The sequence below is a fragment of the Pinus tabuliformis genome, chromosome J (assembly GCF_031772625.1).
Source record: "Pinus tabuliformis cultivar Carrire ecotype Pingquan chromosome J, CPIR1, whole genome shotgun sequence".
In the NCBI taxonomy this organism is placed as follows: Eukaryota; Viridiplantae; Streptophyta; class Pinopsida; order Pinales; family Pinaceae; genus Pinus; species Pinus tabuliformis.
Window position 1 is genome coordinate 97,847,132 of NC_142295.1, and position 27,638 is coordinate 97,874,769.

General features: G+C 39.9%; 1 pseudogene across 1 annotated transcript; it reads left to right on the forward strand.

The window, feature by feature from the left end:
• On the forward strand, positions 1-27,638 carry LOC149225690 (putative adenylate kinase 6, chloroplastic; annotated as a pseudogene). The gene is made up of 4 exons (XR_016247691.1): positions 1-448; positions 25,461-25,601; positions 26,728-26,992; positions 27,163-27,638. The product of XR_016247691.1 is annotated as a putative adenylate kinase 6, chloroplastic (transcript).

Genomic DNA, 27,638 nt, shown 5'->3' on the forward strand with positions numbered 1-27,638 from the left:
GCTGAAAAAATGGATTGCGTGGCACCATGGTGATTGTCCTACAATATATTCTGGTAAGAAGACACAAAATAGATAAAGGATAACAAAACAAAAACAAAGAGAGAGTGGGGCAGCTGGCATAATTTCAGGGGCTGAAGTGAGACTGCCTGGGCAAAAGGACGATGTCACGCGCAGGTCATTTTTCTGGTTTTGGGGATCCCATTCATTTTGGGGGCCTTCTCCTTGGTCCAGTGAAGATGAATGTGTGATAACATCGTGTCTTCGCTAGCTGGTTGTGGTAGTTATGATTTGCTCAACCAGAACGGAGATCCAGTATGGGAGACTCAGCAAAAGCTGAAAAATAGATTGTCTAACCAAGCAGTGAATTAATGAGGAAGAATACCTTCTCAATCAACTAAGCATGGCACATGTTTTACTCTGGGGAACACCTCCCAAGATCAGTTTTCAGGTAATTTGCATGATGACACACCCTTGAATAAAGTATTCTCTGATAATTTCGACATTTTCCAGCTCCATGATTTTTGCACTCGACTAAATGGAGGATACTTTCAAAATACGGACGCTGCCTAGTTATTTAGATGGCTCTTCCCATGACTTTCGCTGCTCCTTCGACTGAATAACTGTCCATAAGGTGTTATTGGCTTCGTTGACCTAGAAGCTGCCTTACCGATTGCTCAGAATCGAGCAGTGTTCTGCCTTTGTCGCTCAGTGATTCCCGCGTCTTCATCATGATTTTCTTCAAATCTCGCAGACAGTAAATTCAAGCGAGCATTTTCATTCCCAATCTCATCCTAGTAGGTTCCTCCATGCCGCCTAAAAATAACCTGTCCACAGGTACTTTGGATGTTCCGAAGAAAGAGTCACACACCCAGTTCATACATATACAAAGTACTATTGGTGCTTTCACTACGTCAATACATTTTATTGACATTGGTCGTTCACGGTTTCAGCCATGCAACTTCGCCAGTTTCTAATGTATTTAGAAACTGTTGTTACTACAGGACCTTGGGTGCAGTCATAGCTTATTTTGTCAACCATCCCATCTACATATGTTAGTGAGAAGCAATTGGAGATTTAATTTTGGTTGTGTATTCGGGATAAGCAATTGTAGATTTAATTTAATTTTGAAGAGAAATCCCAGGAGCTCTGAAGGCAAAGGAGGGTAGGCTCAAGCCACACCTCCAGGTGCCCAAATCTAGAAGAGCAGTGTAACGTTCCAAATATCTTCCTAGTCTAGGTCTGCATTGCATGACTTTTCATCATCTAGTTTCTTGGGGAGCCTAGGAGACTTCATAAGTTCTCAAAATTGGATGTGAGCTTGAATAATTTAAATGATGTGATCTTAGTTGGAGGGTGGAGGGGGTGACCCTATGGAGACCCGGTTCTGACCAAGAAATCCATCTGTAGGTCCCTCACCAACGTTCTGGAATCTGGCTCGGGGTGATTGGGCAGCAAGAAAGACCACTGTGCTGCCCAATCTAAGGCTGGGTGGAGAGTCACAGTCCCGGACTCGGTTGCCCAGTCTTAAATTTGAGATGAGTAACCATCACAATTTGAATACTAATATGGCTTACACAATGTTGTTGCATGTCTCAATCTGGTTGATTCTTGATAGCATGGTTAGGTGAATATGCAGAGACTAGGAGTAACTATAGAAAATATGACATGGTGATAGCATTTTTAATAGTGCCATGGGCAGTCTTACATATTAACATCTCAATAAATTAATGAGAATAACACATTCCAGAGGATTCATAGAAGACATAGAGTCTAATGAACAGTAACACCAAATATAGAAATCATGTTGACCTAGTCTCAATGTGAGAAGGAATGCAATCTCAACTTGGCATTATAAATTAGCCATTGTCCCATTATTAATCATTCCCAGCCATATTTTTTTACTATGTTAAAATGCTTCAGTGGGACTGCTAAACGCTACTCTTATCAACAAATATTGATGTGAATGCTCTAAAATCTACAAGTTTTGCTTTATATTAAGTAGTTGTGGTTATTCAAACAAGACAAGACAAGACATTATGATCTGCACTTAGACTAACATCATTTTTATCATATCCAATTGAGGGGTGAATTAAATTCAATAACTGAAACCAGGGTCACCTTAAGCAGTTGCGGGGTTGGGTTGCATTAAGACAGCAAGCTAAGTGATGTTGGAGATTCTCAGACGTTAGGGCTTGGTCATTGGGGGTTCTTAGCGAATTCTACAGCTCATTGATGGAAATTAAAAACATCGCGAAGCTCACACCCTTCAAGTAAGGATTTCTGGAAAACATAGTGGACACCATAATCATAGAGGCAATGTCTTTTTAATTAATTGTTGTTGTTATGCATATTTAGATTAATTTCCCTATTACACATGAGATCCTTTCAACTCCACTTATATTTAGTGTTTATTGAATTATTAAATCCAATCATTTAAGTGTCAATTATCAAGAAGTGTTTTTCCTCTTTTCACGGATTCCTCAAGTATGTTCATTCTACTTGGAAATTGGCTTGAGTGGATGTCTGTACTTTCACAGGAAAGTTTCTGTTCAACATACATATTTTTGGAGTTAATAATATTCAGCCAAAACTATTTCCTGCTTAGATTTGGTTATCCTCTTCAAATGCTGTTCAGTTCGGAGTCAGGACTGAAAATCACTGGTATTTTGTTGTTCTTCCTGTTGTTCATTTTGTGCTATTATTCCTCCTAAAACTGATGAAGGTCTTTTGACAGTTATGGCCTTGTTAGTTTCAAATCTTGGGTTTTCTTTTGCTTTACACATTGAATCCATGGTCTCAGATTTCAAATATAATAGTAGAATTCTGGGTTGGCTCGTAACAGGCGATGTCATAGCCTCAATTGATAGGAGGTTTATGTCAGATACCCAGTTACATTTCAGACTGTAAATTCAGATTACAATTCGTTCATAACATAAAGCAGCATTGGCTCTTTCACTACAATAATTGTAGCAAATTATCATTATGATGATATTGGAAAATAGTCATACATTTTACTTACTGGTTTCTACCAGTGTTAGAGATAAGTCAGATCTGGAGGTGTGTTCATACCATGTCTACATGCAATGAAAATGAGCATGGCTTGTGTTGTAACATTATTGTCTCTTGCTCCTTCCAACATGGTCCAATTTCTAGAGTAAGTATTGAAGTCATCTTTTGTCCTGTGGTCTTCTCTTCCATTGTTTATAGAAGATAGGTGGGTTGTCCAGTTTCTCTTCTAATTCTGTTATGATTTTCTCCGTGTCCTTCATGCTATCATTCACACCTCCATTAGAAGTAGTTTTATCATTGCCATCGTATTTGTTACCATTGACACTTACGATACATTCCGGCCTCTTGTAACATAATTTTGGAAAGGTAGTGTTGGGTCTTTCCACACACAGAGATGGGTTAATCTTTAATTATTCAAATGATGACAGTAGACCAAATTCTATAGATGAAATGGATTATAACTTCAGGACTCTGGTCCAGCTGAAATACCTTTAGAATTCTTAAGTTTTATGACCTCAATATTGCTATTTATTATTGTTTACTTTCATCAAATGGCATATTGCCTTGTGCTTTTGTCTCTTGGATTATCAGCAATTGAAAGGATAAAAGAGTTTAGATGTTTGTTAAGGGAGGTGTGAAAAATTGAACATAAATTTATACATGCAGTTTTCTATGCGAGTAGGTGTTTAAATTTGAATGCTATTCTCTGACACTATGATCATTCTAACATTATAACTTTTTTGTTACTGTGTGCATGGTATGTCGATGTCTTTAAAGAGAGGTGATTATTTGGCACAACTTTAACTGATGCATATTCCATGAATTAGTGAAAGCAAGGCAATCCTTAGCCTTGTGGTTTGCCAGGGCCACAGATCTCTCACATTCTATGATTGGGGTCAATTGAAGAAGCACTGCTTTGCAGTGTGACACAATGAATCACAAACGAAACACTTAACCATGTGCTTACTAGCTACTGCTCTGTTCTGAACTCCATTGTCATTCTTATTTTTATAAGTTCGATTCTAATTATGTTGATTTTGATTCCCCATTTGTGATCTCATGATTGAACCACAATTTTGAGTCTCATCTTGATTTAGCATCAAATTCACAATATCTCTTTTGCTGCCAATATTCATAATTATTGTGCTGAAATGTTTTATGAACTGGTTCCGCTGAGTAGGATCAGTAGCTAAAGTCTCCCCACTGGAAAGATCCTTTCACATTTATTGTGCAGATGGTTTCCTATGCACCTTCGACAAGAAAATGTGATTGGGTTTGTTCCAACACCGTAATTTACCACATCAATTACTTAATGCAGGATCATTGTTTGTCACTGCACTGAGACTGATATGAGAATCCTTATTGTAAATTGAGACAGCTTAGCTGATTGTTCCAGAACATCCTTGTCTATTCTACATTATCTACATAACAGTAGTTGGAGTAATAGCTTCCAAGAAAAGGTTGATCCTTTGTTGTTATGAAATGCTATAAGTAAGTTACTCATCGAATCTTTGAAATTATGGCCAAATCTTCCAGTCTCACCTTATTCTCATTTTAGGCTTTTGTTATGAAAAAATCCAACAACTGTTTCCCTGATCCACATGAACCCAACCAAAAATCTCTGCTCCAACTCATTAAATGTCTAAAATTTAGGGTATGTATTGTTGTCTAGCTTCTTGGATCAGATTACTGCCTTTTGGCTTAAGTCAGGCAAAAGTCATCATCCTTTGATCAGTGTGAATGGTCCCAAACCCTTTAACTTTTAAGCATGTACTTCACTTCAGTAATGTAATGATTACCTTGGCCATTGTCTCCATTGAATGCTGGCATCCTTGAGTTCAAAAGAGCATGCATCGCTGTGTTAGAAAAAGGAAGTGCAGGATTCAGATTGACATTTTCCCCATTTCATACAGTGACAAGTGTTCCCAGGAAAGGGTTGCTCTGACTCATAGGAATGTTGCTTTTGTCCAATGTTCTTCCCAGACTGTAGAACCATATGCAACAGCATTCAACCAGTCCCACAAGAAAATCTTCCACTAAAGGATTGGCCAACACAAAATCATTGGTCTGACAAGACACCGCTGAGAGAACACACAACTTAGTTGTGGTTGAAGGGAAAAAGTGTTAATTTTAAGCAACAATGGTATGTTCTATGCTTAAGAGCAATTTTACTTCAATTTCTTTATTAGCCCAATATCAATATCTAGTTTAGCAATCACATCAACATGATAGTAAATTGCAGATAGAACATAAACATAAACAGTAGAAGACAAGCCAAGACGAGGACACAAGATGTGACACCAGCTAGGGAGAAACCCCAATGTGGGGAAACCCTTGATCAATTCTTCTTTTAGTCTTCAATAGTTCAGCACAGAGAGATAGTACAATTTACAAATTTTGATAATCTATAACAGCAGCAAAAGAGCCCTAACCAGAAAAGTCAACGCTGGTCAACAGGGCAGATTTGACCCTCAAAGATTCGGTCAAGTTCAGTCAACTTCGGCCTCCAAACAGCAAGATGAAACAACCCTCAAAACAGTGAAATTCAGCTCAGTCAAAGTCTGGTCAAACAGTGAACCTGCAGTCAACCCAAACTGCAGTCAACGCTGGTCAAACAGCCAACGGATTTCCTCGATTTCTGTGCCTAGAAATGCGGCCTGCCCAATCGGAGATAACCCTCACAAAAACGAAGTCAAACAGTTCAACGCTTGGTCAACGCAGCCCAAAACAGCCTTCTGGAAATTCAGTCAAACCTGGTCAATGTTGAACAGAAAATGTCCTTCCTTTCCTTCACACATGTGGAGAGAGGAGCTGCCCAGAAATCGTACCCAATCAGATGAGGAGAGAGAGAGATGCGTGAAGATGAGTGATGTCCAAATGAAGATGAGGCATCATGTATTTATAGGCTAACGTTGAGGATGAATAGATGTGACTGTTGGGCTTCTGAGCCTACATGAGTTTGCTGGCCGACCTTGACAATTTGTCCATAATCAAAATAAATTCATAACTTCATTTGTACATGTCAGAATCGGATGATCTTTAGATCAATCCTACACCTCTCAGAGAGAGGAATCCAAGAAAAATATCAGCTGCTATAAATAAGATGACCCATGTGGAGTTTGGCCCTAGTTGCCAATTTTAACAAAAAGAACAAAAGCTAAATCACTCAAGGCAGAGATGTCTGAAAGGATGTGTTGCAACTTGAGAGCCTAGAGTTCTCCAAACTGTATGAATGGGGACACAAAAGAAAAGTATGAAAAAAGGGCAGGGTACAACAACACTAGCCACAAGGAAATGCGAAAATAACTGAAAAGGTTCAGTAAAAAAAACAAACTGTTAAAATTGGCAACTAGGGCCAAACTCCATGTGGGTCATCTTATTAATGACAATTGATATTTTTCCTGGACTCTTCTCATTGAGAGGTGTAGGATTGATCTAAAGATCATCCGATTCCGATAAGTATTCATGGAGATATGATTTTATTTGTGTTATGGGACAATTCATCAAGGTCGGCCAGCAACTAATTTGCCCCCTCTTGTGCTCCACGTTTTACTATAAAAGGAGGAGGTCTTCAAGTCATTTAAACACTCACTTCTCCTAAGATCTCTCTCCACTCGTTTGGGTTTAGTGGTTAGAGAGGTCAAGAGGGAGAAGCCTTAGACGCAGTGAAGAAAGGGTTCTATGTGCCCTAGACACAGTTGAAGAATGCAACCCTCGTCGCAGTCAAAGGGAGCTCAAATACGTAGCCAAAAGGAGCCCTAACAGCTGTCTAAAGGAGGCCCTAATACGCAGCCAAAAGGAGCCCTAACAACTATCTAAAGGAGGCCCTAATACGCAGCCAAAAGGAGCCCTAACAACTGTCTAAAGGAGGCCCTAATACACAGCAAAGAAGGAGCCCTATACGTAGCCAAGTGGAGGCCCTAATCCGCAGCAAAGAAGGGAGATCTACCCACTGTTTAGGGGAACTTCTACACGCAGCAAGGCAGCCCTAATCCGCAGACATGAGGAAGCCTTAAAGGAGCCTTAGCTGCATATCTAAGGAAGGGTTAAACATGCCCTAGACACAGTCTATACATCGCTAAACACAGGCCTAAAAGCATTCACCTTAACACTATTCTAGGCCGCATTTGTGGAGGGTTTCATGTGCCCTTAGACTGCTGTGAGAAGGGATCTGAATGGTTCCTTATATGCAGTCTCATGACTGCCCTAGCCACAGGAAAAGAGAAGGTTACAACAGTTCATTAGTGGGACAATTTGGGAGGTCTACTATATCAAGGAGGACTGTTATGATGCAGCGTGGAGGGCAGCAACTCATTGGAGGACAACCACAGTCATTAAGAGCAATTCTGGGCCAGCTTAGATGAGTTGTTAGGGACTGTGGTCAGTTCCCTAATCAGTCCTTGAATTGCAACATTGCAACATGTTCAAGAGTTGACATTTCTATAGACTAAATGTTGCTGCGTTAATAATGATTGGACACTATCTATGATACGTTTGTTGCTATGTGCTAGGACGCAGGCCATAGCACCATAGCAAGAGTTGTTATGGGTTGTGTATCAATGTGTGCAGCACAAGTGTATCAAGGTACAACACAAGTGTATCAAGGTGTGGCATAATTGTATCAAGATGCAGCACAAGGGGATGCAACATGATAGGCACAGTAAGGTACAGTTTGAAGATGCAGCACAAGGAGGTGCAGCATGATGATATGGTGCAGCAACATGATGTGTGCAACATGAAGATGAAGAGCAGCAAGATGGGTACAACATGATGAGGTACAGCTCAGCAGTGATGCAACATGGTGCAACTCTGTGATGAGACATGGTATGATGGTGCAGCACTGTGATAGGGTGATGGAATCACATGAGTCCATATCAGTTACCTCATGAGACATCTTCTTAGAGAAGATCTATGTTCTTATCTTGTCAAGTCAAAGTGTTGACTTTTGATGTATATGTACTATCTCTCTCTCTCTCTCTGCTGAACTATTGAAGAAAATATAAGAAGAATTGATCAAGGGTTTCCCCACATTGGGGTTTGTCCTTGGCTAGCGCCACATCTTGTGTCCTCTTGCCTTGGCTTGTGTTCTGCGATTTATGTTTATGTTCTATTTGCAGTTTACTTTAATGCTGATGTGATTGCTAATCTGGAAGAGATATTGAGCTAACTGTGAAAATTGAAAGAAATTGCTCTAAGCATAGAACATACCTAAAATTAACATGTTATCAGAGCTGAGGTGAAGACAAAGCCCAAGCAAGAGTGAAAGAGCAATCACCAAAGACAGTTGGGAAAGAAAAAAAGGATCAATGGATTCCTCATCCCTCTTCTAATTCACCAAGGGTGAAGTCGAAGCAGAGAATATTATCAGAATGGCGCAACGGAAGTTTCTGATGGCCTACCTGAAGATCACTTCTATGGGAAAACCAGATCTAAGGGTGGAAGGAAAGGCAGATGCCTTGGTTGAAATAAGTTCGGCCATTATGCGAAGGAGTGTCCGACTGGCAGGGACACATCACTTGATGATGATAACAATCATTCCAGGGACATCTTCAATGATCGGAGGAATGATAGGTAATGCAGGTCATCAAGGATATGGCCGACTCTTCAGAGAAAGCAAGGAACCCCAAGTATGAAGAATCAAATGTTGTTTCTGATAAGATAAAGAAGTGTTATCTTGTATTGGCCCTCTCCTTCAGATTCTTTGGGAATCTGGCTTATTGATTGTAGTGCTTCAAGGCACTCCATCGGATAGAAGGGTGCTCTCTCTCTAATTTGGTAGAGATGGAAACATTCGTGGGATTATACTTGGAGCCGATGCCACCTATCCCGGAAAGGGTGTTACCCCTCAATTGAATGAGGGTAACTCGATTCATTTACAGAATCTCTTTTATGTACCTGATCGCAAGAAGAACCTGGTGTCCATTTCGGCAATGGAAGTCAAAGGTTTCAGGGTGGCATTCATCGATGGAAAGGTACGTGTTTGAAAATGAAATTTTCAAAGATGCTTTTACTCATGGGTTCAGGGTTGGCAATTTGTGTCAAGTTGCAGGATGGTCCATTAGGGATCATGACATATCTCATCTGTAACGCCTGAAATCAACTTTATGAGGCCCTAACTGATGTGAGTAAGATGGTGACTCGGATACCTGAATTCAAGAAGAGCATGAAGGTACATGTCTGAGATGTACCGAAGGAAAATCTTATAAGGGGACCATTCCCCTCATGTAGCAGGTCCACAGGTTTGGAACAACCTGAGGGGATTGAGATTCATGATTGGGAATCTCATGTATACAAGTGGAAGAAAGCCCTCTATGGCTTGAAGTAAAACACCTCGAGCCTAATATGAGAGGATCGATAGCTGTCTGATGAAGCTGAGATTTACTAAAAGTGAAGCCGATCCAAACCATTGTTTGAAGGTTGTGGATGATAGACCTCTCATACATGCACCTTCTGAGAAACGACCTATTTCTGACATGTGTAGACCCTCTCATTTGCAGAAGTAAGAGGGAGTTGGATTCCAGATATGGAATGGTAAACTGCAAGCTCGTGACTACCTCAAGGATCTTAACTTTCAGAAGTTATATGGTGGTGATGCCAGACCAGATTTGGGAAATGCCTTTGAGTTTCATAAACTCATCTGCATTGATGTTCTTGGTGAACTTCCGTCCGTATATATGCTTTGCAGTTAGCATGGTGAGCTCATATTTGGTTGAGCCTCACTAGATTGGTGCCAAGAATCTTCTGAGATATCTTCAGGGCACAATCTCTCATGGATTGAGATACACTGCTGGAAATATGAAGCTGCATGATTATTCAAATGCTGACTGGGCAGGCAGTGTGGAGGATCGCTAGAGCACTTCTTAGTGTTGGTTCTCTCTGGATTCTGCTTCGATATCATGGATGAGTAGGAAGCAGAAGTCGGTTGCTATAAGCACCACCGAGATCGAATACATAGCTACGAGTATGATCTCGTGTGAAGCTGCCTGGTTGTGGAAGCTCTTCAATGAACTGTTTGTACACATGATGAATACCATTGTGATTCTTTGTGACAACCAGGGGGGATTCGATTATTGAGGAATCCCATATTCGATGATTGATCCAGCAGATAGACATCAAATACTACCTTATTTGGGATATGGTAAGTCAATGAGCGAGGAGGCTCCATCGCATTGAGATTGATGTACAGGTCGCACACACTTTGTCAAAGCCCCGGGGAAAGGTCAATTATGTGATTTTCCTGAACGACTTGGAGTCGTTGAGAGACCTTCGTATAAGGGAACTACATGTTGCATGCATTGAGCTTTGGGAGCTCTAGGGGGCTTGGAGTACTTACTGGAGCGACATATGACCACAGGGCGACTCATCCTCCCCTGGTGGTGCGCTATGTACAGGATGATAGGTTCAACATTTCCCTGTGATACCTCATGGCGACTATGGAACAGGATGATTAGTTCTCCCGTGGGTTGGGATGATTAGTTCTCCATGGCGACTGTAGGACAGGATGATTAGTTCTTCTGTGGGCCAAGATGATTAGTTCTCCGTGGCGACTGTGGAACAGGATGATTAGTTCTCTTGTGGGCCAGGATGATTAGTTCTCTTGTGGCAACTGTTGGACAGGATGATGTTGGAAATACTGAGGGGGGGGTGAATCAGTATTTATTATTTTTTGTTCTAGTGATTGCCAAAAGCATATATAGATATGTATATGTATACACAGAACACAGAAATCAATAGTTGGAAAAAATGCTTTTATTAAAACTCATGACAGTGCAATGAAATAAATACAATATAAGTATATCTGACTTTGAGTAGTTGCCAAGCTCCAACTTGGACTTCAGTGAGGCTCCAACCTCCAGAGCACCAACTCTGTTTTGCCAAGACACCAATCTTGGACTTAGGAGCACCAACTCCCAAGGACTTCAATCCTGTTCAATTCTGAGGCTCCAACCTCTTGGGTTCCAACCCAACCTTGGTATAAACTGGTATGCTGCTACACTCTGTTCAGCTGAGGTTCTCTCACTCCTACTCTCCTGCCTCTGCTGCCTCTACAGCCTCCGCTGCTTCTGCAGGCTCTTTTGCCTCTGCTACTTCTACTGCCTCACCCTCTGGTCCTTCACCACACCAACAACACCCACAGTTCTTTGTTTTTGCTGTTTTATACATTCTCATGCTTTGTCCATTCGTTTCCGCTTACTTGCTGGCTCTTTGGCTTCGTCCTCGCCTGCTTCAGCTTCCTCACTGTTGGCTTGTTTGTCGCTGTAGCTCACTCTGTCTCATCGTGCTCACAGGACACGTTAAGTCATAAGAGTGTGCCAAATAATACACGGAGAACACATATGACTGGTTAAAAACTGTATCAGCGCTGCTTTGCCAATGATTGCAGGCATACACAGAGTTTTCCAGTTTAACGGAGCCGTTATGCTCCAATCGCAATCTCCATCGCCCTGATGCACCCCATGTAATTGACACTCAGCCTTCTTATTCATCGAAAACAACCATTGTAAGCCTTTCGGCTTAAAACCACCCCGCAATAAAAAAACTTGATTACACAGGAAATATGTGCGAAACAGTTGAAAAGACTGAAGGGGCGGACTTCAGGAAATATTACACCCGCATTTAAACGACATCGGGTCCGCTCCTCCACAACATTATCGCAATCGGCAATCGCGACTTCTCGGAGTTCTTTATATAGTGACCTCATGACATCGCCGATGGCCGATGGGCCGATCCTCCTGCGGACGCGATATGGTATTAAACAGCAGTTGATATTCTCGTCGGGTCCGCAACCGTTCATCGCAATCGGGGTTTGCCCTTGGCGGAGGTCCGATGCGATATCGCTATCGGCGATCGCAAGTCGCATATGGTCAGGGCCTTACACTGTATTACCTCCGCTCCGATTTCCCGATGCGATAATCGCTATCGGCGATCGCAAAGGGGCCGCTTGACACACTGTAACGCCCGCTTCCGAAGTGCCGATGCGATGTGCCGGACCCGATAGGATCCCAAATCTCCCGTGCATATATTTTCAAGTCCGGTTTCTGCCTGCGATAGTGTAACGGCATATATACGTGAGTTTTGGCCTCCGATAGTGTATTGTCGGGGATGCATAGCTTGCCCGCCGATAGTGTTAAGGCCGCTCCCGATAGTGTTTAAATGCATGCATATATATATATATATATATATATATATATATATATATATATATATATATATATATGTGGGTTTTGCCTCCGATAGCTCCATATATATATATATATATGTGGGTTTTGCCTCCGATAGCTCCTCTTCTTTGGCATATATATATGTTATATATATATGGCTCCTCCCTTTGCTCCTCTTGCTCTGTTTGCTCCTGTAGCTCTTCCGATGGCTCTGTGTGCTCCTCTTCGCTCTGTCTACTCCTTGAATATTGCCATATTGACATCAATGACAATCTGTGTCCAACAATGATTCGTTCTCCTATGGATAGGATGATTAGTTCTCCTGTCGAGGCATCATACCCATACAGTCTGGGACTCATGGGAAGTACCTCTCATTTGATCAATGAGCAGGGAAATGGGGTTAGGGACCATAGTAGTACTATCGATGGATGCATCGTTGTATCTACCGTACTCCCTATGCGAGGATGACCTCCATTGATCTGGGATCAATGAAACTGATCTGGGATCAATATGAGTGGTTTGAGACACTCTCTTATGATATTGGTCTGGGATCAATAAAACTGACTTCGGGTCAGTAAGAGTGATATGACACACTCTCTTCAAATGAAACTGACTTCGGGTCATCAGAGAATGGTATGAGACATTCTCCATCAGTTCTTCTTCATGGTTCAACAGAGCAGAGCAGAGCAGTGCAGGGCACTGAGGGCAGAGATAGTACAGTCGGACAAATGGATCAGTGGATGGAGTTCTCCCTAGTTGAGAGGGAGTGTTAGAATTGGCAACTAGGGCCAAACTCCATGTGGGTCATCTTATTAATGACAACTGGTATTTTTCTTGGACTCCTCTCGTCGAGAGGTGTAGGATTGATCTAAAGATCATTCGATTCCGATAAGTATTCATGAAGATATGATTTTATTTGTGTTATGGGACAATTCGTCAAGGTCGACCAACAACTAATTTGCCCCCTCTTGTGCTCCACGTTTTACTATAAAAGGAGGAGGTCTTCAAGTCATTTAAACACTCACTTCTCCTAAGATCTCTCTCCACTCTTTTGGGTTTAGTGGCTAGAGAGGTCAAGAGGGAGAAGCCCTAGACGCAGTGAAGAAAGGGTTCTATGTGCCCTAGACGCAGTTGAAGAATGCAGCCCTCGCTGTAGTGAAAGGGAGCTCAAATATGCAGCCAAAAGGAGCCCTAACAACTGTCTAAAGGAGGCCCTAATACGCAGCCAAAAGGAGCCCTAACAACTGTCTAAAGGAGGCCCTAATACGCAGCCAAAAGGAGCCCTAACAACTGTCTAAAGGAGGCCCTTATACGTAGCAAAAAAGGAGCCCTATATGCAGCCAAGTGGAGGCCCTAATCCGCAGATCTAAGGAGCCCTATACGCAGCCAAGTGGAGGCCCTAATCCGCAGCAAAGAAGGGAGATCTACCCACTGTTTAGGGGAACTCCTACACTCACAAGGCAACCCTAATCCGCAAACATGAGGAATCCTTAAAGGAGCCTTAGCTGCATATCTAAGGAAGGGTTAAACGTGCCCTAGATGTAGTCTATACATTGCTGAACGCAGGCCTAAACGTAGTCACCTTAACACTATTATAGGCCGCATTTGTGGAGGGTTTCGTGTGCCCTTAGACTGCTGTGAGAAGGGATCTGAATGGTTCCTTATATGCAGTCTCATGACTGCCCTAGCCACAGGAAAAGAGAAGGTTACAACAGTTCATTAGTGGGACGATTTGGGAGGTCTACTATATCAAGGAGGACTATTATGATGCAGTGTGGAGGGTAGCAACTCATTGGAGGACAACCACATTCATTAAGAGCAATTCTGGGCCAGCTTAGATGGGCTGTTAGGGACTATGGTCAGTACCCTAATCAGTCCTTGAATTGCAGCATTACAACATGTTCAAGAGTTGACATTTCTATAGACTAAATGTTGTTGTGTTAATAATGATTGAACACTATCTGTGATACGTTTGTTGCTATGTGCTAGGCCGCAGGCCATACCACCATAGCAAGAGTTGTTATGGGTTGTGTATCAGGGTGTGCAGCACAAGTGTATCAAGGTGCATCACAAGTGTATCAAGGTGCGGCATAAGTGTATCAAGATGCAGCACAAGGGGATGCAACATGATAGGCACAGTAAGGTACAATTTGAAGATGCAGCATGATGATATGGTGTAACAGCTTGATGTGCGCAACATGAAGATGAAGAGTAGCAAGATGGGTACAACATGATGAGGTATAGCTCAACAGTGATGCAGCATGGTGCAGCTCTGTTATGAGACATGGTATGATGGTGCAACATGGTGCAACACTATGATAGGGTGATGGAATCACATTAGTCCATATTAGTTACCTCATGCAACATCTTCTTAGAGAAGATCTATGTTCTTATCTTGTCAAGTCAAAGTGTTGACTTCTGATGTATATGTACTATCTCTTTCTCTCTCTCTGTTGAACTATTGAAGAACATATAAGAAGAATTGATCAAGGGTTTCCCCACATTGGGGTTTGTCCCTGGCTAGCACCACATCTTGTGTCCTCTTGTCTTGGCTTGTCTTCTGCGATTTATGTTTATGTTCTATCTGCAGTTTACTTTAATGCTGATGTGATTGCTAATCTGGAAGAGATATTGAGCTAACTGTGAAAATTGAAATAAATTGCTCTAAGCATAGAACATACCTAAAATTAACAAAAACACTTCTAGTCATCCGAGTAGAGGAGGAGGGGTTTGTTACACCATGCCACCATTAGAAAATTCCTTAAAAAAGGAATTATTCCTCTCCCCTAAAAGCTCCAATTTCGGGCCTTCCTTTCCAAGCTAAGCTGATGAGAAGTCAGAGGCAGAGAAGGAAAAGAATTAGAAAGGCTCCAACGGAAGGCTGGTTAACGGACCAATAGAGAGATAAGGCACGGAAAGCCATAGAAGGATAAGGAAATGGTAACACAGACAATGTTAGATCCAAAACTAAAGGGAAATAGAAACACTAGAAAAGGAGGTAATTCATCCCCTCAATAAAGGGGCTACTCATAGAACAAGTAAGTACTGAGGGTCTTCTCTTGGAATTGCAAGGAATTGGAGTTGACAAAAAGGATGGAGGAAGTGAATTCTTTGATAAAAAAGAGAGACACCTAGTTCTCCTGCTCCATGAGACAAAAATGGGGGATCAAGAGGTCCTCCAAAATCAACACAAGATTTGGAATGCTAGTGGGATTCTTTCTGTTAGAGCAACAGGAGCTTCAAGCGGGATATCCACCATGTGGTCTCAATCTTCTCACAAATTGTTAGAATCTAGTTTGACTTTTCATTTGCTGGCTACTCGTTTTCTACATATTTCTTCAAATGAGATATGCTCCATTGTCAATATTTACATGCCTATTCAATTCAAAGAAAAACATGATTGCTCGAATTCCTTAGTGGCCCTTGTAGACACAATCAAAATGCATATTGGGTGGCGACTTTAATACAACCCTGCATCAATGGGAGAAAAATGCTGGATCTCGTATTCAAGGTTAGTTCCGAGAACATTTAGAAGACCTTATCCATAAATTAAATTTGTTAGATATAAATCCTTCCACTAACAAATTGACTAGGAGCAATAGGTAGACTGGACCATGCCATATTATTGCTCGATTAGATAGATTTTTAATTTCAAATTCATTCTTGTCCCAAAAGATATTGGTCAATTACAAAATCCTCCCTTGGATTAGCTCGGATCATAGGTTGATCTCTCTCGATATCTCATAAGACATTGACTCTGGGCCTCAACCCTTCCACTTTTATTCAATTTGGGAAAACTCGCCAAAATTCAGCGATCTAGTGAAGAAGGTTTGGAGTGAGTGGGTACTGGGAAGCCCAACTACGATATGGGAGAAAAAGATTAGGCTCTTGAAGCTTGCATTAAAATAGTGGGCTCGAGAACAACAATAAAAAATAGGGAAAGATACAGGTATATGAAAATAAATGTAAATTATAAACAATAAGATGGAGAATGGGTCAGTTACTCATGATCTATTGCAAGAAGAAAGAGAAGAATTTGTAGCCTATCATAAAGCTCTCAAAGAGGAAGAAGAGATTTGGCGTTTAAAATCCCAGAGCATTTGGTTAAAGGCTAGAGATATGAACACACAATTTCTTCACAAGCAAGCAAAAAACCGAGACTAGAAAAACAAAATTAAAGTCTTTGTTGAAAGAGGTATAAAAATTTCATATTTCGCAGCACTCAAAGAAGAGGAGGTCTGTCACTTCAACGATTTGTATAGCACCACAGGCCCTGGAAGCCTTGAAGGGAACAATCAATGTTGGAACATATTCTTGAGTCTATTTCATAGGAAGACAATGATGCGTTGACAAAAGAACCCACTGAAGAAGAAATCCTCCAAGCTGTATTTTCCTTTTATTCATACAAAGCACCAGGTCTGGATGGATTCTCTGCTCATTTTTACCAATAGTTTTGGGAGGTAATAAAATTTGATTTTTGTAGAATGGTGGGTTATACTTTAAAGAACAATTGTATGAGGGCAGGAATTAATTCTTCCTTGTTGACCCATGCTTGTCCAATGACCCCATGTTACTAAACTGTGGAAAGCAGATATAAATCCCTCTTTATTGGGTTTGGTGGCTTGAAAGAAGCCTTGGTGCTCATGAAAAGCAAGTCCTTACCATGTCCATTCTTCCACGATGTCACTTAACCACCATACAAAAATGTCTCGATAGATGACCCTTTTAGCTCTCTCTCAATTTGAATTTCTCAAGGCCACTGGTGTTATCCATTACCATCTCCACCCACAAAGGAAAAATCAAAGGCCAATATATATTCTTTATTCCATCATGGAAAGCATTGTTTTAAAATTTAAATCAATTGCATTCAATAGCTTTTAGTGGGATTGTATCCTAAAACTAGAAGAAATAAGTTAATCAACTCATGATTTTGATTTGTTTAGTTGTTATTGTTTGTGTGTGTGTGCTAATTTTAGCACATTGCATCATTCCCTAGATTTTTTGTTTAGAGCAACGAATGATTTTTCATGCTACTATTTGTTAGCATCTTGGTTTTCCAAACCTGAAAAACAAATACAATAGAGATTTAGAGTTATGGGGTTTAGCATGCAATGCATCTATATACTCAATCAACTATAAGGAAGTGATGCTCATGTTCTGCACTGATTGTGGAATGGCAATTGGATATTGTTAAGAAAAATGATATGGCTAACATGTAAATGTCCCATTTGAGATTTAAGACTGCAGGTCAACTGTGGAAATTTCTAAGTCTGACACATTAGAAATCCCTATTGCATTATCTGGTTTATTATCTCCTACTTGTTCATTCCATTAACAAGTTATTTATTAATATAAATACTGAAATAAACACAAATGCAACTTTCACACATATACAGATCAACAATTGAAATAAACTGAGACAACACAAGGGACACCGTTATTTTTGGACAATCGTCCCCGGAAAAACCCAATGCGGGAAAACTGGTGTAGCAGATATGAGGGTTTTATTATTATGTAGTTTTCTGAATACAACTAGGGTGCTAGAAATGGCTCACCCTTTAGAGATTTTCCTTGGCAGAAGTACCTTTCTTTGGAGACAGATATTCCGGCTAATCAGCAACCGGATGAATAGCCTCACAGTGACTTTGACTGCTCCCTTAGCTGGACAGCGAAAGCTGCTCCAAGCTACCCTCAGGAACTGCGTCACCCTCTACGGCTCTGCGTCAGCTAACCAACTCTCAGTCTGCCCCACGAAAATTCCTCAACGCTGCCTCTTCAGCCCAATGTCAGATCTGTAGCCCTCTGCGTTGCCTGTGTCAGCCTCTTGGCTCTTTGTGTCTTTTGCGATGGCCTCCGCAGCCTCTGCGTAAGCCCAGGCTGCCTCTGCGCTATCTCTCTGGCACTTTCTCTACCTCTCTGATATGTATTCTCGGCCTTCTGCCGAATTGCCCCTTGCTGCAACAGATCACTAACTCGATTTCTCAACAAACCTTGCCCCAGAAAATCGAATTCTTGATCAGCTTGGTGTGTCTCCAACCGACCCTCAAGCCTCCTCATATACTTTTCCTGTTGACGATTCAATGACTGAGATTAAGTCCCTAATCAATGACTAAGATTGGATCTAGCTTGATCCTTGTTAGTTGGAACTTTCTCACCCATATTATATTAATACACATTAATATTTTAATTTTCCTAAGTTTAGACTTAGGGTCTCATTAAAAATATTAATTATTTTAATATCTTTCCATCCGGGTGGAATTTCCCCAAACGATTTCTGAGCCTTGGAAATGTCATGTGCCTTAGCCTCTCCACCAATTTTCATGGCTAGAGCACATCCGATGCTACCAAAAATCAACATCAACACCATTCCATAAATCACTACTATATTGAATAGGTAAGTAGATTACGCTGACACCATGTAACCACAAGAGCTGATGTCCAGCTTTAGTGTCTTGAAATGATTATCAAATTAGGTAATGGTAATAACAAGTTAGGGTATTACTAACAACAACCCAAAACTAGTATGTTTTATGATATGCTTTTGACTCTCTGAGAGTTAGCTATTGGCAGCTACGTTTAACAGATTACAAACACTTGTGAACTTTGCATATTTTCTGAATCTCAATAGTGGCACAATCAATGCTTATAGAGAATATGGCCATTAAAAGTTGAATGTTGAACCAAAGAATTTATCCATGTTGGACATGATGCCAGTTGACATGCAACTACATGTTATTCCCCCTTTATTTGGCCTTTCGCAACACAAAATTATTGATATGAATACCCCCAGTGGTGCTAGATTGACATGTCCATACAAGATGTGGCATTTTTGTATTTCCTTGTTGCCTCATCTCAGCACACTGAGAGGGGGGTGAAATTTCCCTTCAGTTGGTTAATTTTTAATCTTCAAAGCATTAAATTCACATTAGCATTATATTAAACATAAATCATCATCACATCATAGAACAATTGACAACACCATTCAATAATGCACAACAACAGAGACGGTACACTAGAGATTTTTAGGTGGAAACCCTTCCGGGAGAAAACCCACCGAACGCTTCTTAACACAGCCCTTCAAAAACTTACATCAATTAGGAAGCTCCAACTTCCAAGATTTTCAGCATCAACTGAAGGAGGCTCCAACCCCCTGGTTACAAGCTCCAACCTGAAGGAAGCTCCAACTCCTTGATTTATGAGCTCCAACTAGAAGGATGCTCCAACTCCCTGATTTACTAGCTCCAATGCCTTGGTTTTATCAGCTCGAATTGAAAGGATGCTCCAACACCCTACACAGGTTCCAACCTGCCCTAACACCACCCTACCTCCTTGAAATGTTCTCAAGCTCCAACCTACACTTCACTTAAAAAAATAAATTAAATTAGCATAAAGAACTAAGAAAAATCTCAATAGAGAATATTTATGCCAAAAAATCTTTGTTATCTCCAACAAGAAAAATGTGGTACAATGGACTTCTTTTGTGTTCTTTGATAAGCTTAAATGTGGTAGAAGTTAATATTACCAATTTACTTGAAACAAACCATGGAGAACAACCTTACCCCATTTACATGTGTTTATGGGCTAGGACATAAGGTATTTCCCACGTCCTCTTGGTCAGAGTAGGTAAGTGATGTTAACTTATGGAATGGGGATACAAGAAAAACCTATAGAAAAACTTTCAGAGTCATACCATGATGTGTTGGGTATATGTTTGGCCCAACTAGCCGATTAAATTGTGGCCAATTTATTAGCAAAACTTTTTTGAGAGGGATCCTTTTGTACTTTGCCCTACACATATTTCCCTTTTCTTACTTTTATTTATTTATTCATTTATTTTTTCCCCTTTTAGGATTTTGATGGTGGGGGGATGAAGGTTGGAGGTTGTTGGAAAATATAACTAGTTTCGGTCTTCATAATTGTCATTGTATTCATGTCATTATGTATATCTTATGTTACAAGAAAAAGAAGGAAGAAAAATATTATTTTAAGCATGGGTTTCATGCTTTATTTTATTGGTCAATTAGGTCAAGCATGCATTTCATTCTCCTAGGGTTTGTCAAGTCAAAAGAATATTTTTCTTGAGTCAAGAGAGTCCTTGTCATTTGTATAAGACCCTATTGGGCAAGTTGTAACATGTAAAAGATATAAATTATGAGTCTAGAAAGTCAAATAAGCCTCCAAGCTCAAGTTGGCCCTACCTATGAGAAGTCGGCCTAAAGAGACCTAATTCGACCACAAGAGAAGCATATATATAGAAAGGACTTTCGCCTAATGGACACACACTTTTGCAATTCGTTCTCAAGCAAGAAGAAAGGAGAAAGAAGAGTGAAGATCTAGGAGAAGGAAGCATTTCAAGAAGAAACTGAAAATTTAAAGTTTGTGACTATTTTGTCTCACACGTGCAAAGGATTAGGTGTTGATTTGGGGTAGCATCGGATGTGCTCTAGCCACGAAATTTGGTGGAGAGGTTGGGGCACATGAGATCTCCAATACCCAGAAAGGGTTTGGGCAGATTTTAAACAGATCAGGAGATATTAAAATAATTAATATTTTTAATGGAGTTCCTAAGTCTAAACTTAGGGAAAATAAAATATTAATGTGTAATAATATGAATCTGTGTTAGAGTGGTCCAAAAGACATGGATCAAGCCAGATCTAATCTTAGCTGTTGATTAGGGACTTAATCTCGGCCGTTGAGATGTCAACATGAAAAGTATAAGAGGAGGCTTGAGGGTCACTTGGAGAAGCACACCAGATGATCAGTCATTCTATTCTCTAGAGCGGGGTTTGCTAAGAGAGATAGAATCAGTGATCGGGAGAGCAGCTGAGGGGCATTGAGTATAGAGAAACAGAGAAGGCAGATATTGTGTCGGGAGAGCAGCGCAACAGCCAAGGAGGGTGACGCAGAGCCAGCAAGGGCTCACGCAGGGCCACGTAGAGGCAGCCAAGTGCTACACAGAGCACCAAAGGGGCCAGCGCAGCTGACGCAGAGGCTCCCAGAGCTGACACAAGGCCTCCTGGGGCTGACGCAAGCCAAGAAAGGCTGACGTAGTCCAGATTGGGTAGACACTGGGGTTGCAAGAGCAGTTTTGTGCTAAGGAACCGTCGGAAAGATTTTCCGGGGTTTCAGCCAGAAAATTTCTCTCAAACTGTGAGGTATAGCTGTTAAGGAAATTATCTGTTGGGTAGGCCAGTTTCGGCACCTAGATTGTACTCTGATATTGCTTAGTAAGTAAACCCTCAGATAGTTGCACCGATTTTCTCGCATTGGGTTTTTCCGGGGACATTGGTCCAAAAATAATGGTGTCATGTGGTGTGTTTGTTCTTGTTTTTTTTAGTTGCTGATCTGTAATATGTTGAGAATGCACTGGTTTTTATTTTCAGTATTTACTTGTAATTAACTTGTTAAAGAAAAATAACAAGTAGGTAGGAATAAATCAGATAAAGTGCATGGAGGGTTTCTAAACTAAGTAAAGTTAGAAACTTCAACAAGGTATCAGAGTGTTGCTAGAATGCCGAAGGTTGCAGGTCCGAATTGTAGGTTTGATATAAAGGGCCTGGATTTTAAGTTTGATATAAATGGCCTAAACTCTGATTTGACCAAGTTTGACTTTCGTTGACCTTGAAGAACTTGATTTGCTTGAGGAAGGATCTATTGGAAGATTGACACATGCAAGAAGACTAGGTTTTTTGCTGTCTACAAGTGGCCAAAGTTGCAGATCTGAAGTAGAGGATCGAATACTGTAATTGAAGCAGTTCAAGGAATGTTTGACTCTCGTTGACCTTAAAGGATTTGACTAGCTTGAGGAAGGATTTCTTGGAGGGCTGACTTGGTGCTTGGAGGAGGTCTTGACTTTGGTATTTGGGTCTTGGTTTTCTCATTTGATTAGATTCTATTAGAAGAAGAGATTGTTTTTAGGTTTTCTGCTTAGAGGGATTTTGCCTTGGCTTTGAGCCTATTTCTTGTGTCATTTATCTTTATTGTTTATGCTCTTGATAATTGTTTGATGAAAAGAATCTAACAAAAGAATAAGAAGACAACACAAGTTCACAAGCTTTTATCAAGGATAAGGAGGATTATTTTAAATAGTTGCCCTACTACATTTTCCAACAGAGGCCTCATAGTGAAGTAGTTTATTCTTTTCTTTATTTGTTTTTATCTTCACCTTTTTAGTCTTTCATTTTGTCTTGATTTAGTTAATGTATGCATTTTTTCCTTTGTTTTTTCTTCTTGACCCTTTTATTGACATTTGATAAGTTAATTATAAGTTAGGGGATACTGTTTTTTTATTATAAATGGATGAGATGAAAATGTAAGGGAAATTGATTGTAAGTGTTAAGTATGGAAGTGATGTGATTACCTTACCCATTTTGACTTCCTTGTAGTACCTAGTGGGCTAGATTTAAGGCACTCTTATCTATAACTAATCATGTGTTGACATGGTTAGACATAGTAGTGAGGTAACATCTTTACTTAGTTATGAGTGATAGAATATCCATCTAATGTTAAACACACTTGAAAACAAGTCAAAACCTTAGATTGCTTCTAAGGAAGGAAACCACACAATGAAAACCATACCAAATGCAGAGTGAAGTATCATGAAGCATCATCCAGCACATCTGAGATTGTTAGCATGGGGCACAAGAATTGATATACCACTGAATACATGAAAATTGGTGAGTGCAGACATACAATTGATGGGATGGAGAAATAAGTCTAGGGTGATGAGTAGAACTCTCATCAAGGCAAGAACAAATCACACCCATATGAATGTGTCTCTAAGATAGTTGCCTGGCGGAAATAGAGACTAACCACCACATCCTACAATTCGAGAGGGTCTGTCGGTTTTATCACATGTAGGGAATAGATAGAGGAAACACGTATGAAATGCTTGCCTTGAATGTGTCTTGAAAATTGGATACATGTCCCCCGTGTTAGTGACATTAATTCATTTTTTTGCCTTCTTTTTTTGTCATTTCACTCAGCGAGTTGGAGCTGTGAAGCAATTTGGAGTGTAGCTGAGGGTTATTATGCAATGTTAGAATGGATTCCAAGTGCTAGGCAAGTGGATTTGTCCATTGATCTTTAAGTGTTTGGGTAGGTGGTAAAGGTCAAAGGAAAGGGAGGAGTTTTGGTCTTTTTGGAGAAAGGCAGATCGAGCTTCTTCAAAGAAGGAGAAGGATACAATTTTAGATGATGGTTGGTGGGAGAGGGTAGATATTACCATTAAGATCATGAACACTCTATCATCTATGGTTTTAGTATCTAGTATCCACCCTATTTTGTATTTGCCAATCAACATTCCCACCTATGGTAGTAGTGACCCAATAACTACTATCTATGTAATACATTTTGATTTTGAAGACTTAACGAAAAAATTGTAGTTTATGGTTCTAATTCGCGTGTTTGTTATTTTATCATCATTGATGTAGTACTCGTTGTACGATTCAATTTGCATCATCGTCATGTAAAATTGTAAATGTTTTAGTTTCTAAATTCTAAAGAGACTTGAATATGTCTATATTTCATTTTTGTATGTGTAATATTCACTAATTTGTTATACATACATACATATGTGTCCTCTTTCCAGGGTTTCCATGTCTTGTGTCAGACACTAATAATTTCATGTCCTCCACGTCTCATGTCATCGTGTGAGGTGACTTAGGGTAGGATACTCTTAAGAGGATTACCTATTGCTTCTTGATTGTTTTTGTTTGATTGGGGTCATGCATTGCAAGCAGAGGTCCATGCTACTATAGACTCTAGATCAGTGAGACCTTAGTTTAAACTTTACTTGTTGTCCTCCCTTGGGGGGTCACTTTCTCTCCTCAAGACCTATGTGGGACTGTTTCTTTAGAGCGCAGGTGACTCACCCATAATGTAATACAAAGACTAGATCTCATAGGCTTTAGGATTGGATGCGCTTTGCTCTGGTTGAGTAGATAGGCTTCCATCCAAATCTTTTTCCTTGTGGCTTTGGATGTTAGGATAGTTAGACTTTCTCGTGGTTGTTATCTCCCCAGGATCATATAGCCTAGCCCCATCTACCTTGGTCATTTTCGAGGGATATCATTTGATGGAGCATTGGTCATTTCACATCAATTGATGACGTTGAGGAAGAGGATATCCTTTGTCACCTCGACATCCTCTCTCAGCTTAACACTACCAATTTGATCTCAACATCTACTTTCTTCCTATGTAAATGCTAACATAGCTTTTTCTCCTTTTGCTATAGGAGATTCCTTCGCACTCCCACATTATACTTTGCTGGATGTACTTTTCAGTCCCATTGACATACTATTGTGAAAATTTGTTGGACATTAATACAATATAAATTTGTCTAATGTTATCTTTTTTTTTTAAACATCATATAGGACGAGCCTAGGCTGGGGAGAACCCTAATGTTGAATGGAAAAATGATCTCCCACCAGTGGGATGTTGTCGCCAGGATTGTGTGAGACTCAGTCAAGCCTGGATGCTCTATGGGATAGTGTATTTCCCCTGCAGGTGTCTCCCACCCTCGACCCCTCCCCATGAGGTTTGAACCTGAGATGTAATGGGTACTAAACCCCACACAAACTAACTGGTCTACATCATGGGTCTTATCTTACTAAAGGAGATTAGTTTATGCCCAAATAATTAATTCTGAGTAATTGCATTGGCTTTTATATTTCATAAAAAAATTAATAAAGTTGTGGAAAATGCAGAGGCTAGGTCATTTTCATGCTTGAACTTTGAAGGTTCCATGTTTGACCTTCATATTTGTCAGTTGACCCAAATGCTGCAGCTGAAGTGTCAATATTGATTTAAATAGTTGACTGTATTTCAAACAATGTTTTATACTTTTTATATTTTGATTAACTGTTTTAAATGACATTTTTATGATAATTTGTATTGGATCTCTTAACGAGTACTTTTTATTGTCAAAGACACATGTTCTAGTCCATTAGAGAGACTAGTTATCTTTTAGTGAATATTCCATTCTTTGAAGTTGAGATTCATTCGCTATTTGCTTGTTTTAGAATCGCATGGGGTTCCTTCAGAACTCTTGAAGGTCCATCAGAGAGACTAATTAATTTTTAGTGAAATTTTCCCTATTTGAGGTTGATATTCATTCGATATTTTGATTGGTTGAGTTGGGTGAGGTCCCTTTATCACTGTTGAAGCTCGAATTTCCTTTCTAAACAGTTAGAAGAAATGAAATGAAAATCTTTTAATTAGACAGTTATATTTATTTTTATAGCTTTTCAACACTGATATTTCATAATTATTTAAAATTACATGTTGTAGCTGGCAAGCATTGTAAATCAAGGAAAACTGGTACCAGATGACATCATTGTTAATCTATTATCGGTGCGTCTCCAAAAAAATGCGCTGAAGGGTGAGACGGGATTTATTCTTGATGGATTTCCAAGAACAACAAGACAAGCTGTAAGAATCTCCTACCTGATACTTTGGGGCAATAATTATGATCATGGTTTCTCTGTTGTGTTGTGGACTATACCATGGATTGTTGTCTATATCTAATAGTGCATTGTGTGATGTTGCATGTCATATGTATGTATGTATGTAATATGTATGTTTAACTCATTCAAAGTTCTCCTTTGCCCTATCTACTTTATGTGTGTCTGTGTTAGATCATTGCTATATATATTTTGTTGGGTCTGTGTTAGATGATTGCTCATATATATTTTGATGGATAAACCCATGTCTGGAGATGTTACAGAACTCCCAATATCAGCTTTACAATTAGAAGGCCTTTTGACTAGAGAGGTTACAGAATTCCTCCCAATATCAGCTTTACAATTAGAAGACCTTTGGCTATGAAACTGCAGTTGACCTTTAGAGGTGATATTATAAGAGGAAATTGAATGGCAATCTCATGTTGGTCCTCCTCTTGCTTCAAGACTGTAGGCTAGGTGATTTATTACTTGCCATCTCATTGTTTGAAAAATTTATTGCATAAATAGGCCAAAAATGTTGGACCTGAAACAAAGTAAATACTTGATCGCTATAAACATACCCGTTGCTTTCTGCAGAAGGTGAATTATATGCATCTTTGCTTGTGCTAAAAAATGTAAGAAGTGGATAGCCATCCTCTTCAAAAAACTTAGTAGGTGGATAATGTGAATGGAATTGAGTGGGAGCATAAATTTATTCTCATTTCATACTGGAAGAACATTGTTGCATGTCATTCCCCATGCTATAAACGGGAAGCTGCCTTCTTGCCTTCTATTCAAGATGGAGATATGTTTATTGGCAAATCGGTCTTTCTTGCTTGTAGTTGGTCATGCTGAATGTTTACTTTTTGATTAAGTCGGTTATGTATGTATTCTTTGTTAGCAGCTTTCCACTATCATGGTACTACCGTGCTAGTGGTTTCTATGGTTTGCCAAAGAAGTTTGTTGACATTTTAATGCAGTGGCTAACATAGTAATTCTGCTATCTGTATTTATTACATGCAGGAGTTCAACAGCATTATCCTAGGAACTTAGTTGAATTCCCGACTGACATCTTAATCTCTTTTCTTAGGAGTTTTCCTTTCTTCTTACTGGAGGAGATTCTAGAAAAAATAACAGAGATTGATCTGCTTATCAACCTCAAGATCAGAGAAGATGTCTTGCTTCAAAAATGTTTGGGAAGGAGAATCTGTGGCCAGTGTGGGAACAATTATAATGTTGCTTCAATATTTAAAAGATGGACACCCAGGTATCTACATGCCTCCTCTTCTGCCACCACCAAGTTGTGAATCGAAGCTGATAACTAGGGCAGATGATACTGAGGAAGTTGTGAAAGAAAGGCTTCGTGTATATCATGATAAGGTATATACCTTGATTTTAACCTTTTGAATATTTATCTTTGGATTTTGTGGGTTCTTGTTGATTCAACTTGCTACTGCGATTTGCAGGTTTCTTGGTTAGCTTTCTTTATAGCCACATGCCTTTGTTTTCATTTGCTTCTGAACTCAATATGATTATTTTCTTTTTTAGAGCTACCTGTTGAGGAATTCTATTGCATCCGAGGAAAACTACTTGGATTTGAATTGCCAGGAGGCATTCCTGAGTCATGGCCAAAATTATTGGCTGCCTTGAATATCAAAGAAAGTGACAGTAAACATAGATTAGCTGCTTGAACTTCATTGGTAAATCATGCCGTGATTCAGGTACAACAACCTGAAGTGATACGGGATTGATTATCAATCAACATTGTCATTTTCATCTTATTGTTTGGATGCTTTTTTGCCACATTTACTACAGGCGAGCATAGGATATATTTTAAATAATGCTTTAGTGGAGGCTTAAATTTAGAGAGGTGGTGTTTAGCCTTTGGGAGAGATTCTATAGGTACTTGACAGATATCTGGATCCAGTGCTGAAGTATTTTTAGTTGTGCCATGGAAATGGAATAGGATTTGTTACAGAGACAATTGAGCAAATATTTATTTATGATATTTATTATATGAAAGAAA